The 16,115-nt window shown below is 47.5% G+C and overlaps 1 long non-coding RNA gene across 1 annotated transcript in view; it reads left to right on the forward strand.

Annotated features, from left to right (window-relative positions):
- Positions 1-731: 731 nt before the first annotated feature.
- The window catches only part of LOC143836896 (uncharacterized), a 32,142-nt gene continuing 16,758 nt past the window's right edge, over positions 732-16,115 (forward strand). Inside the window, exon 1 of the long non-coding RNA XR_013230824.1 lies at positions 732-899. This is a non-coding gene — a long non-coding RNA (uncharacterized LOC143836896). The remainder of the gene's footprint in view (positions 900-16,115) is intronic.

The following is a 16,115-nucleotide window of genomic DNA, read 5'->3' on the forward strand; positions in this document are numbered from 1 at the left end:
CTTTCTTAGTGATCAGCTCATGATCCAAATGTTGCTGAGAACCTCCTGAGCAAGCCCACCAGTATAATGAAGGTCGGAATCAAAGGATCTGCACGCAATTGTAGGGGATTGGTTAATGGCTGGATTTAAAGTGATTGGATCCCTAGAGCAGTGGTCCCCAACCCGCGGCCCGCGGCCCGATGCTGGGCCCCAAAGACCTTGGCGCCGGGCCGCGGCTCCCTCTCCCCGCCCCCCCCGCAGTAAAAAACTTCCCAGGCCGCAAGCTTGCGGCCCGGGAAGCATCTTACTGCGGGAGGGGGGAGAGGGAACCAGGGCCGTGCATGCGCACATGCGCCATGCGCTGCCGAAATCGTGCATACGTGGCACTTTCGCGCATGTACGCATGCGCGAAAGTGCCGCACATGCGCGATTTCGATCACACATGGCGCATGTGCGCATGCGTGGCCCGGCCGTGCATGCGCAGTGGGTGCACAGCATGCGCGGGTGGCCAGTTGCCCTGCCGGTCCCCAGCCTCAAAAAGGTTGGGGACCACTGCCCTAGAGGGTCTAGCTGCGAGCTGCAGCAAATCCTATTTGCATCTACTATTTGAGGCTTGGAATTACGATCCGGCTCGGACCTCAAGCTGGGTCCTCGGCAGGCCCCCCCTCCACAAATCACACCATGTTCCTGACAAAGAGCATGGAATCCGTGTTCCCTCTGCTCAGCCATCCCATGGCCACTTCCCGTTCCCTCCCCCCAACAGAAGAGCCGCACCAAGTCTGTTATAGGCGATTATGAAACAGCACTCAATTATTGCCTCCGCTTTCAAGAAATTGATATGCGCAGCTGCACGGCCCGGCTTCCAGTTGTTAAAGACAGAGACTGTGGCACGCGGGAGAACAAGGGAAAAGATCTGCTGCGTAAGTAGTATTTCTCAGAAAACCAGAGTAATTGCGGCTGTTTGCGATGATTTATTGAGGTAACAAAGGTTAATAACAGTGTCACTCAGCCTCGTTTTCATGTCATTATGATGTACCAGCCACGGAGCACAACCACAGCTGGGGGAAAGGGGGCTCCTTCTCTGCCGCTTTATCTGAGTTGACTTGGGAAGGAAAGAGGGGCTTCCTTTGCCTGCTTTCCAAATGCCTGCAGGACTTTTGTTTTGGGGGAAAAGAAACCCCTCCACCAGTGGGGGGAAGAAACCCCTCCACCCTAGGACTGCAGCAATGTGCACAGGTGCCATGTACCTGTGGGACTCCCAGGGGGTTTTCTCAACTAAAAGGAAAGCATCTCTAGGTCGTGTGTGTGTGTGTGTTTGTCTGTGTGTGTAAACATTCATCTTAGGGCTCAGGAATTCCTCTGCAAGGCCAACAACAGGGCGTAGAGGCTGAGGTCTACACAAGAACATCAGAAGAATCCTTCTGGATCAGACCAGTGGTCCACCCAGTCCAGCATCCCATCTCATCCAGCATCCCATCCTCTGGAGGGCCAACAACAGGATAGAGAGGCTGAGGACTTCATAAGGACATCGGAAGAGCCCTGCTGGACCTACCAGTGGTCCATCTAGCCCGGCATCCGGCCTACCATGAAAAGAGCCCTGCTAATTCAGACTGATAGTTCATCTAGTCCAGCAGCTTGTCTCACAGATTGGCCAACCAGTTCTTCTGCACCCTCAGAGGAACTGGCTGGCCACTGTGGGAGACAGGAGGCTGGACCTAGTGGATCACTATTCTGATCCAGCACGGTTCTTCTGGTGTTCTTATGAAGGCCTTGGTTTTTATGCCCTGCTGTTGGCCCGCTAGAGGAGCTGGTTGGCAAGTACATGAGACAGGATGCTGGATTAGATCGACCACTGCTCTTGACGTTCTTTAAAAGGAGCATCAGGAAGGGGGGAAAGGTCACTTGGAGAGTGGATACTCCCTTAGTAGTACACGGGCGTCAGCTGTCCCCATAGTAACTGGAAGGTGGATTGTGGGAGACACAGAGGCAAGGTTTGCAAGGGAAGCTGGGAGTCCTAGCCCACCCAGTGCGCAATCTCTGCAAAGGTCAGGTGGTGGCAGCAATTCAGCACAGAGAGAAAAGCCCCTCTAGGTGTCTGGAAAATCACATGGGTGGCACTGCCAAGCAGAGGGTGGAATGGTGGAACAGTGGTGACAGGTTAGAGCAGGTCTGGGCCACTACAAACTAAACCACCCCCTCACACCCCAACAAAAAGAGTCCAGATACACAGCAGACAAGGGTGTGGATCAGGGGGTTTGGGGATATACCTGTCGTGCTCCTTTCCCTTCGTGCTGCATTGTGTTCCACAGATTAGATTGAGAAGAAGAGTTGTTTTTTTTTTATACCCCACTTTTCACTACCCAAAGGAGTCGCTAAGGAGTCACAAACACCTTCCCCTTCCTTCCCCCAAAGCAGAAGCCCTATGAGGGAGGTGGGACTGAGAGAGCTCTAAGAGAACTGCTCTGCAAGAACAGCTTGAAGAGACAAAATTGAGAGGCTGCAGAGGAGAGTGACGGAGATGATCTGAGAACCAAGCCCTGTGAGGAAAGGCTGAGGGACTTGGGAAAGTTCAGCCTGGAGAAGAGGAGGTTGAGAGGGGACAGGATTGCACTCTTGAAGTATCTGAATGGTGGTCACTTGGAGGAGGGAAGGGAGCAGTTCCTGTTGGCAGCAAAGGAGAGGACCCAGGGGAATGGGTATAAACCATGTGTAGAATGATATCAGCTAAATATGAGGGGGGGGGATTCCCATTCAAAGTAATTCAGCAGTAGAACGGACTCCCTAAGGAGGTGGTGACCTCCCCCCTCACTGCCAGTCTTCATTAAGTGGCTGGACAGATACTCATCACAAATGTTTTACGGCAGGTGTGGCCAAACTGTTGGTCCCCAGTTGTCTATGGACTACAATTACCATGATCCCCTGCCAGCATGGCCAATTGGCAGGGGCTCATGGTAATTGTCATCTCCTATCTTGGAGGCACCATTACTGGGTGGTCCCTGTTATATCCGGGGGGTCAGGAGGGACGCAGGCACTGGAAGTGATTTGAGCACTTTATGAGGACCCCAGCATGGTACAAGAAGAAAGCACGACTGAACCAAGAAACCCACAACTAAGCCCAAATGATACACACAAGCCTCACAATAGATCTTGTCAGCAGTGCATGCTATTGGTCAGTTTCACTTTAAGGTGATTGGCTCCAGCACATGGGATCTAGCTACGCCTTGATCAATTACAGTGCAGGCTTCTGATCCTGCCTTGGACCTCTAGCTTGCTCCTGGGCAGACACACATATGCGTGCACGCACGCACACACACACACACACACACACACACACACACACACACACACACACAAGCTCACATGGTCCAGGGGATAAATTAATTACTTATGCCCCATCTCCACTGCCTCCTTGTCATCTTGGATTTTTAAATTTCAATCCCAGTGCAAGGCGTCCCTCCTCTGAGCCCAAGGGGGACACCTCCCCTCCCCCACAGCCCGTCACGTGGACGGCCTTCCTGTTTTCCCTCCCAAGGTTAGGCTCTATTTATGTGTTTTAACCGTTTGCCCCCAAAGCGAGGAATTCATTAGCATACATTTCACATACATGAGGAACCAAGGGGGTGGGGGAGGGAGTAGGAGGCCCAGATGCTCCCGAAAATGCTGCCTGGATGGGGGAGGGGAAGAATCAACCCTGCTTGCAAGGACTGGGCCAGTCGCTTGCCGAAAAAATAATTTTCGGTGCTCTTGATTCTTTTGTTTCTTTCACACTGTTCCGCATCTTTTCTATGTTGAGTGTCATTTTTTTTTAAGGTTGATTCTACCTACACGACTGGAATGAAACCAGGCATCTGTTTTAATGGCATTCATTTTGTTGGAGAAAAATAATAAAAATAATAACGATAAATTGTTATTTGTGGCCTGCCCCTCCAAACACTCAGCGAGGGTAACATCAATAAAACGAACATACCATTTAAAACAATCGACCTACAAATCAGCTCCTCTAAAATACCCAGACAGGGGAATCTTCTAGAAGGGAGCCGACCTTCTAATTATCCTTGGCCTCCGAGCCATGAGGCCAACTGTTTGGTGGATGTTATTGTGGGCCTTGACCATCAACCTTGTGGAACAGTTCCGTTTTGCAGGCCCTGATTGAGATCCTGCAGGAAGTAGGACTCATTCTGCACTTGGAGGATAATGCACTTCCAGTGTCCTTTTGCAGCTGGCTTTTCCTGTGCAGAACAGGGAAATCTACTTCTAAGGTGCATTGAAGGTGCATTAACCCTTGGGTGCAGAATGGGCCCTGATCTCCCTTGGGAGCTTATTCTACCAGGCTGGGGGCAAGGCCAGAAAAGCCTTGAGACCCTGAGCAGATCCTCATCTGTGGATCGTAACCCTCTTGGGAGATTATAAGGAAAAAGGCAGTTTAATCTTGAGCAGGGAGAAACCTGGCCCAGGTTCTCCTGGTTCAAGATGAAACCACCGCCGTCACTTCCTCCAACTGGGATTTTTGAAAGGAAGCAGCAGCCTTGAAATTGAGTTACACCCCTCCTAGCGACATAGGATCCATATGCTAATTTGCTGCTTCGAGAAAGCAATTCTTTCCCGATACATTTTGCATCCTGAAGAGTTCGATTTAAGTCCAGTAACACCACGGATAAGCCAAAGATATTTGGGGTCTGAGCTGACAAAGGAAGCTGGAATTCTCCAAAGCTCACGCATCCGAAAACTTGTTGGTTTCAAAAGTCGTACTGGACTCAGATCTACCTCTTCTACAGGAGACCAACGTGGTTAACCTCCTGAAACTATTCTGCATCCTCACTCCCTTCCTTGCAACATCCCTCCCACCTTTTGACTAGGATATAAGGACATAAGGATCTTCATGCTTGCCTGCATCTGATGAAGACAGTTTGAGCCTTCAAAGCATATACCCTGGGAATCTTGTTGGTCCGTAAAGTGCTACTGGGCTTGAATCTTGCTCTTCCACTGCAAACCAATATGGCCTCCTGTAAGAAATTATCCTGGATGATGAGAGCCAGGTTGGTGTAGTGATTAAAGAGTGGTGGCCACTAATCTAGAGAAATGAGTTCGATTCCACCCCCTCCTCCTCCACATGCAGCTTTGTGACCTTGGGCTAGTGACAGTTCTTTCAGGGTTCCCTCAGCCCCAGCTACCTCACAGGGTGTCTGTGGTGGGGAGAGGAAGGGAAGGCATGTGAAGCACTCTGAGACTCTGAGTAGTGAAAAGAAGGATACAAAATCCCAGCTCTTCTCTTCTTCTCTCTCTGATCTTGAGAGTGGCAGATAGCTTAAAAATGGAAGTGTGGTAATGTAGTGGCTGGCCTACAGTCTGAGAAAGCCCGTCTTGACATGAAGCTTCACATTAAGCTAGTCACAGTTTCGTCGGCTAGCTTACTTTACAGAGTCACTGTGAGGATGAAAAGAGGAACAGAGTTTCATGAATGCTGATCTCCCTTGAGAAAGTGCGGGATAGATATGCATTAGACTGGGGGTCCCCAATGTGGTGTTCGAGGGCACCGTGGCACCTGCAAACACCTTTCCTGGCATTCATCAAGCATTTTTAGAAAGCAGGCAGGGCCTACGGTGGCTTTTGCACAGCAAGGATTCCGATTGGCCACTGGAGAACTGATTAGCTGTGCTGATTTTTCCAAAACGTCACTTTGGCAGCAGCTTCCACCAGAGCAAAAGGATCTTCACTGTACGCTTGAAGGGAAGCAGCCATTTTGTGACTGGCTCCAACTCCCATGGCAGCCATTTTGTGGTTGCAAACATCACATTATGTCAGTATTCCAGAGGTGCCCATAGGCTTGCACTACACTAAAAGGTGTTGCGGTTAAGAGCGGCAGCTTCAAATCTCATGAATCAGGCTTGATTCCCCGCTCCTCCACATGTAACCAGCTGGGTGACCTTGGATTAATCACAATTCTCAGAATTCTTTCTGCCCCATCTATCTCACAGGGTGTCTGTTGTGGGGAGAGGAAAGGGAAGGCGACTGGAAGCTGCTTTGAGACTGCTTCTGGTAGAGGAAAGCGGCATCTAAGAACCAACTCTTCTTCTTCTTCAGTACTATCAGGGCTCTCTCAGCGTTACCCCCTTCATAGGGTCTGTGCTGTGGAGAGAGGAAGGGAAGGCAATTTGAGACTCCTTCAGGTACAGAAATGCGGGGTATAAAACCCAGTTCTTCTTCTTCTTCTTCTTCTTCTTCTTCTTCTTCTTCTTCTTCTTCTTCTTCTTCTTCTTCTTCTTCTTCTTCTTCTTCTTCTTCTTCTCCTTCTCCTTCTCCTTCTCCTTCTCCTTCTCCTTCTCCTTCTTCTTGACAGTGTATGGTTCTGTCCCCCTCGCCTTTGATAAGTAACTGTTATCAATGTACATATATTGCTTCCAAAACTTATTTGACCGGAGGCCATTGTAGGACGGGCGAGATGCAAAGAAAATTGTCGCTTTCACACACACGCACTTTTCACCCGACAGATGATTTCTAATTTTTCGGCTGACGGTCATGTCCACCGGCACCAGCTTCCCTCCCTCAGTTCATTTAGCTTGACTACATAAGCTGATTAAGGAGGAGAACTGCTAAACCAGGGCTAGTCAAACTGCAGCCCTCCAGATGTCCATGGACTACAATTCCCATGAGCCCCTGCCAGCGTTCGCTGGCAGGGGCTCATGGGAATTGTAGTCCATGGACATCTGGAGGGCCGCAGTTTGACTGCCCCTGTGCTAAACCATCAGGGGCGGGATTTGGGAGTATGTGGCTGGGTTGGGCATCCATGGGAGAATGAGAAGGAGAGTGGAAAGCTCGAGATTCTGCCCCAGTTAATCTCGCAATTGTCACACGGCCTGCAGAGCACGGAGGGACTCCCCAGGATGGCAGAAGAAATCCCAAGATGACTCTATGTGGGGCAGGGTCAATGCAACCTTGACACACATATTTTGAAGTTCTGGAGGCCTCACTTCAAGAAGGACGTAGATACAATTGAAAGGGTACAGAGGAGAGCGATGAGGATGATCTGGGGCCAAGGGACCAAGCCTTATGAAGATAGGTTGAGGGACTTGGGAATGTTCAGCCTGGAGAAAAGGAGGTTGAGAGGGGACATGATAGCTCTCTTTAAGTATTTGAAAGGTTGTCACTTGGAGGAGGGCAGGATGCTGTTTCTGCTGGCTGCAGAGGAGAGGACACACAGTAATGGGTTTAAACTACAAGCACAACGATATAGGCTAGATATCAGGAAATAAATTTTCACAGTCAGAGTAGTTCAGCAGTGGAATAGGCTGCCTAAGGAGGTGGTGAGCTCTCCCTTCATTAGCACACTTAGCATCAAAGCAGCTGACATTCGCCTTCCCTTCCTCTCGTCACAATAGACACTTCGTGAGGCAGGTGGGGCCGAGAGAGCCCTGCTCTGTGAGAACATCACTCTCAGGGCTGTGAGAAGCCCAAGGTCACCCAGCTGGCTGCATGTGGGGGAGCGGGGAATCAAACACGGCTCTCCAGGTTAGAGGCCACCACTCTTAACTACTGGGCCATGCTGAAGTGTCATAATGTAGACATGGAATTACTGTTCCAATAAAAACCAGGACTTGAATTAGCTTTCTGGAAATCTGACAGTGCTGGGAGACCTGCACTGTTCACCCATCGCCCTGCTGCGGTCAGCAGGACAGTGGGGAGAAAATGGGAGGGCAGGGGGAGAGCCATTGTGACATGGTGCAAAAGCATCAAAGGATGCCGTTGCGTCAGTGTCACACTCTAGGATTCTTCCCCTCCTGACCCACTGATTCGGGGGATTTCCAGGAAGTGACATCATCACACTGATTATGTCTGCCCATCGCCATGTTCCTGCTCCCAACCTGCCTGCCTGTGGAGAGATTCAACCTGGCAACCCTACCTGGGACTCCTAAACTTCAATGAAGCTGATCTCAGCCTAGCACTCTGATATAAAAAGACCTGTAACCAGGCCAAACTATGCAACCTTTTCCTTATCCCTACAGTGAAATTAACAATTGCCCACGTGAATCGTCCCCGGATTTGATCTACCACCAGCGAAGGAGCCTCCTTGACAAACCTCAGATCAAAGCCGTCCAGTCCCTTCATTAGCACACTTAGCATCAAAGATTTTCCTGCCACCAAATTAACCATTTCTTCCAGGATGTTCGACAAAAGAAGGGATCCTAATGAGGTTAGTTAAAGAGGTTGCCCTGTTTCATTAGCTCAGCTGGGTTAGGGCTGCCAGTGAGGAGCGATGAAGAAGATTGCTTTTTTTAATTACTCTGTTAATTGATATAAAACAAAAAGGACACAGATTAGTTGCATGCAATTAGCAAATTAATTATTGGCAATTACAGACGTAATAACGGGGTAGCTTCGTGTTGAATTCTGTGGCCCACATTCCTCATATTTATGAGCTGGCTAATTTTTATATTTATACTTATAAGAAAAAAAAAACCCTCTCCTTACAGTTTGTTTGAACTCTATTTTTTTTGTGTTGTTGTATCATTTCAGCCGGCAAAATGCAATCCTTCGTCACTTGTAAACTGTCATTTCCTCATATCAACACATCTCTTTGGGGGGGGATAAAAATTAGAATCACAGATCTCAGTTACATTTTGCATAAGTCATTGAAATAAAAGAAGAGTGTTTCACCTCAACGAAACCGATTATAATCTTAGTGTCAATCTACACCAGATTCTATGGAACCTGGGTGTAGTCTGCACACGGCATTTTACCCAGTCCCAGTTTGAATGAATCTGTGCTGTCTACGCTGAATTTGATTTCCACTTTGATTTGGGGCGCTTTAAAGTTTCCCTCTGCAACAAGCACGATTGATTTGGAGTGACCCTACCTTTCCCCCGTGATATCCTGGAGTAGATATAAGCCTCGATATTTCAAAAACCGCCAAGAGTAAATGTGCAGCTCTCTGCTTTTTTGCAAATTAACTTCCTGCTTTGTGCCTCCAATGCTGTGGCAAAGCAGTCTTCGCTGAGTGGCCAAGGCATCAATTCAAAGTCTTCCTGGTTCCCATTTGAAAGGCTTCCTTTAAAGTGACTGTGCTCCAGAAGCCCTAACTTCTCTCAGCAGAGATTTGCCTCTTGGTTTCCCCCGCCCTCCTCTGCTGTCTCCAATCCTCTCCTGCTGTGCTTGGCTTTCCCCACCTCCTGTTCTGAGCTTCCTCAATCCCAAATCCAGTGATTTGGTCGGGGTGGGGCATGGAGTCTGCACAAAGCAGGGTTCGCGAAAGAGACGGACTTCAGGATGTTACAAAGTCATGGGGTCCCCCTTCCAATGGAATGATTTTTTTTTCTCCAGGAGAACTGATCTCCATCATCAAAAGAACAGCCAGGAGGACAGGAGGCTTAGAGGGGGCAAGTTGTCTCTCTTGAAGGATCTGAGAGGTTGCCACTTAGAGGAGGGCAGGGAAAGGTTCCTCTTGGCAGCAGGGCATAGGACCCACAGTAATGGGTCTAAAGAATATGGAGAACATCTAGATGTCGGGGGGGGGATTCACAGTCCGAGTAGATCAGCACTGGAATAGGCTGTCTAGGGAGGTGGTGAGCTCCCCGTTACTGGCAGTCTAGTTCAGCAGTGGAAGGGGTTGCCTAAGGAGGTTGGGAGCTCCCCCTCACTGGTGGTCTTCAAGCAATAGCTGGACAGATCCTTCTCCTGGATGCATTGAGCAGGGGCTGGGACTAGATGGCCTGTGTGGCTCCTTCCTACACTACAGTTCTATGATTCTAAGAACAGTTGTAATCCTAGAGGGTCTCCAGGCCTTGCTCCAATTTGCTGGCAACTTCAGGCCCCCATTTCCAACCTCTTCCTTTCTCTGTGTTTTTCTGCCTCCTTTTCATGGTCAGTTGATTTTCTTCCCAAATCTGTGCTTTGCTCGCAATATTTTTAACGAGAGGGAAAGACATCTTGTTTTTACTAAAAAAAAAAAAAAAAACCCTACACACACACACCTCTCTCACTGCAGCTGCTTCTCCTGATGGTGTTATCTTGCCGGCTGCCAGAGAAATGTTTTCTCCGTCCATTTTTAATATATTTTATTGATATCTTCCTGCTCCCAATCTGTCTATGGGCTTTTAAAGTCCCTTGAAAGAATGGCAAAGTAGTAACAAGTGGTGACATCAATATTTGGGGGTAGGGATTAGAGCCAAACTATAAAGCACAAATTTCTGCTAACATCTAACATCTGCAAATATTTAACGTTAAATAACACTTCTGGCTTCCCTCAAGTCCTGTTGCTCTGTAGGCGGCATTGTGCGAATCCCTGGGGAATGTAACCGTTCTGGCTGACAGGCTAGGGTCTAAAAGATTCAGGTTCGAATCCCCCATGATGCTATGGAACTTCCCTGGGTGTTCTTGGCCCTGTCCCCCATCTTCAGCCTAATCCACCTCACTGGGTTATTGTGAGGATAAAGTGCATGAAAGGAGAAAGATGTAAGCTGCTTTGGGGTCCCCATTAGGGGGACAGGACGGGGTATATGCCACAGGGTCACAGAGTTGGAAGGGGCCATACAGGCCATCTAGTCCAACCCCAGTGTCAGTGTGGTATAGCGTTTAAGAGTGTTGGCTTCTAATCTGGCAAGCCGAGTTTGATTCCCCGCTCCTCTACATGCAGCTAGCATCAGCAGCAGAAGAGTTGGTTCTTATATGCCACTTTTCTCTACCTGAAGGAGTCTCAAATTGGCTTACAATCGCCTTCCCTTTCCTCTCCCCACAACAGACACCCTGTAAGGTGGGTGAGGCTGAGAGAGCCCTGAGATGACTGAAGAAAAAGAATAATTGGTTCTTATATGCCACTTTTCTCTACCTGAAGGAGTCTCAAATTGGCTTACAGTCGCCTTCCCTTTCTTCTCCCCACGACACCCTGTGAGGGAGGTGAGGCTGAGCGAGCCCTGAGATGACTGAAGAAGAAGAGTTGGTCCTTATACGCCACTTTTCTCTATTTGAAGGAGTCTCAAAGCAGCTTACATTTGCCTTCCCTTTCCTCTCCCCACAACAGACACCCTGTGAGGGAGGTGGGGCTGAGGGACTCCTGATATTACTGCTCAGTCGGAACAGCTTTATCAGTGCTGTGGGTGAGCCCAAGTTCACCCAGCTGGCTGACCTTGGCCTAGTCACAGCCCTGATAGTGCTGTTCTCCCAGCCCTTATGGCTCACTCGTTGGCCATAAGGCGAATGCTACTCTGAACTTTTCACAAGGCCACTTGACTTCCCATTGTGAGGAGAAAACTTTGGGTGCACAATCCGCCATGTGTTTGCAAAGGATTTAAATTGAACTCAAACACTACGGCCACAATCTCTGCTGATTAAAATTGTTTTAAAATGCAGCGAGCTCTTGAGTTCTTTCTCATAGATTAGAGAGCGATTAGAAATTTTAAAAAAATTCAAGAAGGTAACTGGCCAAAAAAAGAAAAAAAAACGAAATATGTGTCTATGCAAGTGCTAATAAATTTTTGTCAAACAGTATTAACTTAATACCTCCCCAACTTAAAGCAAGATAACGTCCATCATTGGTACTTAATGACACAACTTCTTGCAGCCTCCTAATCTTGGGTTGGTGCCTTTTCACAATCATATTAATGAAGGATTTTATTCCGGACTGTTATTTATTTATTTTTAATTGAGTGTGTGCGGGGTTGGAAGGAAAACTCCAAACTTAATTTTTTTCCTTCCTTCATCCCCTGCTGTGCTTTCCTTGAAAGTTTAATTTGGTGGCGATCCCTTCACAACCGTTCCAATTTAATGCTTTGTAGATCTTCTGTTACTCGCCTACCCACCAACGGTGCTGAATGGTAATTTTCGGCTTTATCCAGTGGCTTGCGGTAAATGTCAGATTTGCAGCCGGGAGACTTTGGGTTGATTGAAAGTGATTTATTGGCTTTGTATGCCTCTTACTGGGACAAGAGGATCGCTCAGTCTAAAAGATCCTGTGTGCAGTTCTGGAGGCCTCACTTCAAGAAGACGTAGATAAAATTGAAAGGGTACAGAGGAGAGCGACGAGGATGATCTGGGGCCAAGGGACCAAGCCCTATGAAGATAGGTTGAGGGACTTGGGAATGTTCAGCCTGGAGAAAAGGAGGTTGAGAGGGGACATGATAGCCCTCTTTAAGTATTTGAAAGGTTGTCACTTGGAGGAGGGCAGGATGCTGTTTCTGCTGGCTGCAGAGGAAAGGACACGCAGTAATGGGTTTAAACTTCAAGTACAACGATATAGGCTAGATATCAGGAAAAAATTTTTCACAGAGTAGTTCAGCAGTGGAATAGGCTGCCTAAGGAGGTGGTAAGCTCCCCCTCACTGGCAGTCTTCAAGCAAAGGTTGGATACACACTTTTCTTGGATGCTTTAGGATGCTTAGGGCTGATCCTGCGTTGAGCAGGGGGTTGGACTAGATGGCCTGAATGGCCCCTTCCCACTCTAGGATTCTATGAGTCTATGATTCAACGTGAGCACTAGCTATGGTGATTTTTCCAGGGATCTGGAAAGCAGACCTGACATGGCACCGAGTCAGTCAGTCATCACTTTACATTGGCAAAAATCATATACGAGTACAACTGAAAAGACACAGCTAAATGGGTAGTCAAACTGCGGCCCTCCAGATGTCCATGGACTACAATTCCCAGGAGTCCCTGCCAGCGAATGTTGGCAGGGGCTTCTGGGAATTGTAGTCCATGGACATCTGGAGGGCCGCAGTTTGACTACCCCGGAGCTAGATCATGGGCTTAAATAAATAGCAGAAGGAACCATAAAATGGTTGTACAAACCATTCCACAGGGCCTGCAAGATGGATCTCTTCCGGCAGGCCTTTGGTTGAGATCAGGCTGACGGAAGATCTCACTCCTCCTTCGGGGTTCTAGTTTGTAACATCACCCCTGGAGAATTTGGGACTTGGGTTGTCTTAATGGGTTCATAGAATCATAGAATCATAGAATCCTAGAGTTGGAAGGGGCCATACAGGCCATCTAGTCCAACCCCCTGCTCAACACAGGATCAGCATCCCCAAAGCATCCTAAAGCATAAAGGTTGGGGAGACTAAGGGGGGAGACGGGGGTTAGGATTCTGAGGGTTTCTAGATTGTCATTTTGCAGGATTGTCTGGTTTTTTAGCCATTGCGGGAAAACAGACCAGGAGCAGCGGCCTACAAATATAATTAATTAAATGAATAATAAATAAAATTATAAAAGAGAAGATTTGTTGTTGTTATGTGCGAAGTCGTGTCCGACCCATCGCGACCCCATGGACAATGATCCTCCAGGCCTTCCTGTCCTCTACCATTCCCCGGAGTCCATTTAAGTTTGCACCTACTGCTTCAGTGACTCCATCCATCCACCTCATTCTCTGTCGTCCCCTTCTTCTTTTGCCCTCGATCGCTCCCAGCATTAGGCTCTTCTCCAGGGAGTCCTTCCTTCTCATGAGGTGGCCAAAATATTTGAGTTTCATCTTCAGGATCTGGCCTTCTAAAGAGCAGTCAGGGCTGATCTCCTCTAGGACTGACTGGTTTGTTCGCCTTGCAGTCCAAGGGACTCGCAAGAGTCTTCTCCAGCACCAGAGTTCAAAAGCCTCAATTCTTTGACGCTCGGCCTTCCTTATGGTCCAACTTTCGCAGCCATACATTGCAACTGGGAAGACCATAGCCTTGACTAAACGCACTTTTGTTGGCAGGGTGATGTCTCTGCTTTTTAGGATGCTGTCTAGATTTGCCATAGCTTTCCTCCCCAGGAGCAAGCGTCTTTTAATTTCTTTGCTGCAGTCCCCATCTGCAGTGATCTTGGAGCCCAGGAAAATAAAATCTGTCACTATCTCCATTTCTTCCCCTTCTATTTGCCAGGAATTGAGAGGGCCGGATGCCATGATCTTTGTTTTCTTGATGTTGAGTTTCAAGCCAACTTTGGCACTCTCCTCCTTCACCCGCATCAACAGGCTCTTTAGTTCCTCTTCACTTTCTGCCATTAGAGTGGTATCATCTGCATATCTGAGGTTGTTGATATTTCTCCCTGCAATCTTGATCCCAATTTGTGACTCCTCTAATCCCGCATTTCTCATGATGTGCTCTGCATACAAGTTAAATAGGCAAGGCGACAGTATACAGCCTTGCCGAACTCCTTTCTCAATTTTGAACCAGTCAGTGATTCCATGTTCAGTTCTCACTGTTGCTTCTTGACCTGCATATAAATTTCTCAAGAGACAAATAAGATGCTCTGGTATTCCCATCTCTTTAAGAACTTGCCACAATTTGTTGTGCTCCACACAATCAAAGGCTTTAGCATAGTCAATGAAGCAGAAGTAGACGTTCTTCTGGTACTCCCTAGCTTTCTCCATGATCCAGCGTATGTTGGCAATTTGATCTCTAGTTCCTCTGCCTCTTCGAAATCCTGCCTGTACTTCTGGAAGTTCTCGGTCCACATATTGCTGGAGCCTAGCTTGTAGGATTTTGAGCATAACTTTGCTAGCATGAGAAATTAGTGCGATGGTGCGGTAGTTTGAACATTCTTTGGCATTGCCCTTCTTTGGGATTGGAATGTAAACTGACCTTTTCCAATCCTGTGGCCATTGTTGAGTTTTCCAAATTTGCTGGCATATTGAGTGTAGCACTTTTACTGCATCGTCCTTTAAGATTTTGAATAGTTCAACTGGAATGCTGTCACTACCACTAGCTTTATTGTTGCTTAGACTTCCTAAGGCCCATTTGACTTCACATTCCAGGATGTCTGGCTCCAGGTCAGTAACTACCCCATTGTGGTCATCACGGATGTTAAGCTCGCTCTTGTATAGTTCTTCTGTATAATTTTGCCACCTTTGTTTGATCTCTTCTGCTTCTGTGAGGTCCCTACCATTTTGGTCCCTTATCATACCCATCTTTGCATGAAACGTTCTCTTCATATCTCCAATTTTCTTGAAAAGATCTCTGGTCCTCCCCATTCTATTGTTTTCTTCTATTTGTTTGCACTGTTCATTTAAGAAGGCATTCTTATCTCTTCTAGCTTTTCTCTGGAATTCTGCATTCAATTGGGTGTATCTTTCTCTTTCTCCCTTGCCTTTCACTTCCCTTCTCTCCTTAGCTATTTGTAAAGCTTCCTCAGACAGCCATTTTGATTTCTTGCATTTCTTTTTCTTTGGGATGGTTTTAGTTGCTACCTCTTGTACAATGTTGCGAACCTCCGTCCATAGTTCTTCAGGCACTCTGTCTATCAGATCTAATTCCTTAAATCTATTTGTCACCTCCACTGTGTATTCGTCAGGGATATGATTTAGTTCATACCTGAGTGGCCTAGTGCTTTTCCCTACTTTCTTCAATTTAAGCCTAAATTTTGCAACAAGAAGCTCATGATCTGAACCACAATCAGCTCCTGGTCTTGTTTTTATTGACTGGATAGAACTTTTCCATCTTTGGCTGCAGAGCACATAGTCAATCTGATTTCTGTGTTGACCGTCTGGTGATGTCCATGTGTAGAGTCGTCTCTTGGGTTGCTGGAAAAGAGTGTTTGCTATGACCATTGTATTCTCTTGACAAAATTCTACCAGCCTGTGCCCTGCTTCATTTTGTACTCCAAGGCCAAACTTGCCTGTTATCCCGGTTATCTTTTGGCTTCCTACTTTAGCATTCCAATCCCCCATGATGATAAGCACATCATTTTTGGGCGTTGCTTCTAGAAGGTGTTGTAGGGCTTCATAGAACTGATCAACTTCATCCTCTTCAGCAGCAGTGGTTGGGGCGTAGACCTGGATCACTGTGATGTTGAATGGTTTGCCTTGGATTCGAACTGAGATCATTCTGTCATTTTGGGGATTGTATCCCAAGACTGCTTTTCCTACTCTCTTATTGATTATGAATGCTACTCCATTTCTTCTGCGAGATTCTTGTCCACAGTAGTATACCTGATGGTCATCTGAATTAAATTCACCCATTCCTGTCCATTTTAGTTCACTGATTCCTAAAATGTCGATGTTCAGTCTTCTCATTTCTTGTTTAACCACGTCCAGCTTGCCTTGATTCATGGATCTGACGTTCCAGGTTCCTATGGAATAAAAATCTTTACAGCATCGGACTGTCTTTTCGCCACCAGTTACTTCCACAACTGAGCGTCCTTTCGGCTTTGGCCCAGCCGCTTCATTCATTCTGGCGCTAC

Source organism: Paroedura picta, chromosome 4 (assembly GCF_049243985.1).
Source record: "Paroedura picta isolate Pp20150507F chromosome 4, Ppicta_v3.0, whole genome shotgun sequence".
NCBI lineage: Eukaryota > Metazoa > Chordata > Lepidosauria > Squamata > Gekkonidae > Paroedura > Paroedura picta.